We start from the raw sequence: 4,859 nt of genomic DNA, 5'->3' as shown, positions 1-4,859 counted from the left end.
TTTTAGAAAAGGCTGTTGCGCAGCAACTCACTGCCTTCCTGAAGACAAACAATGTATACGAAATGCTTCAGTCTGGTTTTAGACCCCATCATAGCACTGAGACTGCACTTGTGAAGGTGGTAAATTACCTTTTAATGGCATCAGACCGAGGCTCTGCATCTGTCCTCGTGCTTCTAGACCTTAGTGCTGCTTTTGATACCATCGATCACCACATTCTTTTGGAGAGATTGGAAACCCAAATTGGTCTACACGGACAAGTTCTGGCCTGGTTTAGCTCTTATCTGTCGGAAAGATATCAGTTTGTCTCTGTGAATGGTTTGTCCTCTGACAAATCAACTGTAAATGTCGGTGTTCCTCAAGGTTCCGTTTTAGGACCACTATTGTTTTCACTATATATTTTACCTCTTGGGGATGTCATTCGAAAACATAATGTTAACTTTCACTGCTATGCGGATGACACACAGCTGTACATTTCAATGAAACATGGTGAAGCCCCAAAATTGCCCTCGCTAGAAGCATGTGTTTCAGACATAAGGAAGTGGATGGCTGCATACTTTCTACTTTTAAACTCGGACAAAACAGAGATGCTTGTTCTAGGTCCCAAGAAACAAAGAGATCTTCAGTTGAATCTGACAATTAATCTTAATGGTTGTACAGTCGTCTCAAATAAAACTGTGAAGGACCTCGGCGTTACTCTGGACCCTGATCTCTCTTTTGAAGAACATATCAAGACCATTTCAAGGACCGCTTTTTTCCATCTACGTAACATTGCAAAAATCAGAAACTTTCTGTCCAAAAATGATGCAGATTAATCCATGCTTTTGTCACTTCTAGGTTAGACTACTGCAATGCTCTACTTTCCGGCTACCCGGATAAAGCACTAAATAAACTTCAGTTACTGCTAAATACGGCTGCTAGAATCCTGACTAGAACCAAAAAATGTGATCATATTACTCCAGTGCTAGCCTCCCTACACTGGCTTCCTGTCAAAGCAAGGGCTGATTTCAAGGTTTTACTGCTAACCTACAAAGCATTACATGGGCTTGCTCCTACCTATCTCTCTGATTTGGTCCTGCCGTACATACCTACACGTACGCTACGGTCACAAGACGCAGGCCTCCTAATTGTCCCTAGAATTTCTAAGCAAACAGCTGGAGGCAGGGCTTTCTCCTATAGAGCTCCATTTTTATGGAACGGTCTGCCTACCAATGTCAGAGAGGCAAACTCGGTCTCAACCTTTAAGTCCTTACTGAAGACTCATCTCTTCAGTGGGTCATATGATTGAGTGTAGTCTGGCCCAGGAGTGGGAAGGTGAACGGAAATGCTCTGGAGCAACGAACCGCCCTTGCTGTCTCTGCCTGGCCGGTTCCTCTCTTTCCACTGGGATTCTCTGCCTCTAACCTTATTGCAGGGGCTGAGTCACTGGCTTACTGGGGCTCTCTCATACCGTCCCTGGAGGGGGTGCGTCACCTGAGTGGGATGATTCACTGATGTGGTCATCCTGTCTGGGTTGGCGCCCCCCCTAGGGTTGTGCCGTGGGGGAGATCTTTGTGGGCTATACTCAGCCTTGTCTCAGGATGGTAAGTTGGTGGTTGAAGATATCCCTCTAGTGGTGTGGGGGCTGTGCTTTGGCAAAGTGGGTGGGGTTATATCCTTCCTGTTTGGCCCTGTCCGGGGGTGTCCTCGGATGGGGCCACAGTGTCTCCTGACCCCTCCTGTCTCAGCCTCCAGTATTTATGCTGCAGTAGTTTATGTGTCGGGGGGCTGGGGTCAGTTTGTTATATCTGGAGTACTTCTCTTGTCCTATTCGGTGTCCTGTGTGAATTTAAGTGTGCTCTATCTAATTCTCTCTTTCTCTCTTTCGGAGGACCTGAGCCCTAGGACCAAGCCTCAGGACTACCTGACATGATGACTCCTTGCTGTCCCCAGTCCACCTGGCCGTGCTGCTGCTCCAGTTTCAACTGTTCTGCCTTATTATTATTCGACCATGCTGGTCATTTATGAACATTTGAACATCTTGGCCATGTTCTGTTATAATCTCCACCCGGCACAGCCAGAAGAGGACGGGCCACCCCACATAGCCTGGTTCCTCTCTAGGTTTCTTCCTAGGTTTTGGCCTTTCTAGGGAGTTTTTCCTAGCCACCGTGCTTCTACACCTGCATTGCTTGCTGTTTGGGGTTTTAGGCTGGGTTTCTGTACAGCACTTTGAGATATCAGCTGATGTACGAAGGGCTATATAAATAAATTTGATTTGATTTGATTTGATTCAATGTTGGTGAAAATATGACGCATTTAAGAAAATAGATTGAAATGCATTTTTATGTGTTGTTCACAGCAGCAGATTTCAACAAACAAAAAGTATGAGTTCCTCACTTCAGCAATGACTGAAATGCCTGAATACTGCTGAAAACCCTTAAATGTTCATATGCCAGATATGGAAAAATAGGGATTTTAGTGATAAGAAGTAATAAGTTATTTCAGCTACTGCCCCGAGGCCCTTCTTATCATTATTCCCAAAACGAATACTAAGGGTGGCAGCCTTGCTGAAGAAATAATCCCTTTGGAAAGGGTGGGTAGCCGAAGACCATTGTGTCATTGTTAGAATGAGTGGTTCAGGATTGAGGGATTCTCTGCTGCAGCTGCACTATGATATGAAATGCAAAGAGGAACTGGCTGGCCAGCCTCCTGATAACATCTTTCCAATTATAACAGCACTTCTCTCCAACATCTTCATCTGACTCCAACAAGTGGCAAAAACAACATAGAAAAGCAATGCTGGCTCGCAGAACTTTTTATTTTAGGTTTATTTGGATCGTGGATGGCTCCTATTCTCTCATGCTCATAATCTCTGAGTTTTTATTTAGCTCTGCTGCCTGTAACATTGGGTAAAACAAAAAAGATATCACTTGGCACTAACAGACAGTGAAGCCCCATTCATGAGACACCAAATGCTGGCCTTGACAGTCAGAGCAAGAGGGCACTGTTGCTTGGGAATCAGAAGTCTAATTGGTACAGAAACCCGAACACTGCAAGTCTTGTGTCAGTGTGTGTGAATATAGTAGGCTTATGAAGCATTGTGAGGATTGGGTCATTTCTAGTGTGTAGAAGTTAGCTGAGGCTGTAAGCTTTTGTGAATGGGTGAGGAGAAACAAGTTTTTTTTTCTAATAACAAAAAGTATAATGTTGTCTCTTTGGTTTGGCTTTTGATTTAGTCTAATAGGAACTTTTACATGGTATGTAACTAGAAACCATCACTTCCAAAACAGTTCTTAGGGCGATTTCACGTAACTGAACATAATAATGTGTTACTTATTTTGACCAACTGTGTTGCCTATTTTCTTTGCTTTGTCTAGCAGAACTAATGTTTTCATGTGATATTTGGCCGGACAACAGTAACAAACGGAACAATCCCTCACCTCCTTTAACGACACTGGCAGTAGAGTTGTTACAGCTGGCTTTACAAGTGGGATGCACTGTTGAGCGCTACATCCCAAGGGGTTTATGATTGTACGGAGATTGTGACAGCTGGTTAAATGGCATCTCTTGACAAGGCAAGAACAAGATGTATGTCAGAAGAAGTGCAGTATTTTCATAAGGAGAATTATACTTGGAATACAGAGGAGGAATGGAGGCAAGAGTGGCAGAGGAGGTCTAAGAGAGAGAGGGAGGGTGAAGTATCGAAGGTGGTAGGTGTGAAGTTCTCAGAGCCCGAAGGCTTGCACTGAGGGTCAGGATAAAGATGAGTCTGTGACAGTAGGTGAAGTTGTGGAAAAAGTGTACCCTTGCCTTTTGGCTGATCCATGTGTGGTTTCAGGGTGGGTGAAAACAGAGTTGGGTGCCGTGGAATCAGTATAGGTAACCAGAAGTGGTCTTGTGATAATTGTTTGTGTTTCTGCTGGTCAGAGGGAGCAGGCGCTCCGTGTTAAACAAATGGGGGCAAGAGATGTGAATTGTTTTGCTCTCAAGAAAAGGGTGCCATTGAAAGGCGTGATTACTGGGTAGAAGTAAATGTGAAAGCTGACCAACTGAAGGGGAAGATTCACGGTGTTTGTGATGTTTGTCGTTTGGTGCAACGCAGATAGGGTGGCATGAGTGGAGAAACAGAATAGTCATTGTCTGTTCTTTGGAGTTTTAATGTTGAGTCTTTGCCCGACAAAGTGATATTGGGATATATCAATTATCCTGTACAAGCTTTTGTGCTGAATACATTACGTTGTTACAGGTGTCAAGCTTATGGGCATGTGGCAGCAGTGTAGGAGGGAGGTTCCTAGGTGTGAGAAGAGTGCGGAAGGGCATGAGACAAAAGAATGTGTAGCATTGGGAAAAGTAGTGGTATTTGTTAATTGTAGGGGTGCCCATGGCGCTGGGTATCAGAAATGTCCTTTGCGAGAGAGGCAGGTTGAGGTTTCCAGTGTTAGACTAGTGCAGAAGTTGTCATATGCTGAGGCAGTGAAGAAAGTAGAGGAAGATGGGTTAAGGGATCCTGAGAGGAATGGTGTGAGTAGGGAAAGGGGGATACCTAGTCAGTTGTTCAACTGAATGCCTTCAAATGAAATGTGTCTTCCGCATTTAACACAACCCCTCTGAATCAGAAAGGTGTGAGGCGCTGCCTTAATTGACATCCACGTCTTCGGCGCCCGGGGAACAGTGGGTTAACTGCCTTGCTCAGGGGCAGGAAGACAGATTTTTACCATTTCAGCTTGGGGATTTGATCCAGCAACCTTTACCAGTACTGACGGATAAACCAACAAGTGATATACGTTTGACATTTATAGCAATGGTTATCAACTGTACTGCAGGGATGGACCGTAAGTCGCAAAAAATAGAGGTTGTGGTGGTTGACATCAAAAGAGTTACGC

General features: G+C 44.5%; 1 pseudogene; it reads left to right on the top strand.

The window, feature by feature from the left end:
• The first annotated feature begins 392 nt into the window (after nt 1–392).
• On the top strand, nt 393–1,285 carry LOC139385800 (uncharacterized; annotated as a pseudogene).
• Nucleotides 1,286–4,859: the final 3,574 nt, after the last annotated feature.

Source organism: Oncorhynchus clarkii, chromosome 3 (assembly GCF_045791955.1).
Source record: "Oncorhynchus clarkii lewisi isolate Uvic-CL-2024 chromosome 3, UVic_Ocla_1.0, whole genome shotgun sequence".
NCBI lineage: Eukaryota > Metazoa > Chordata > Actinopteri > Salmoniformes > Salmonidae > Oncorhynchus > Oncorhynchus clarkii.
This window is presented reverse-complemented; position numbering and strand designations above follow the sequence as displayed.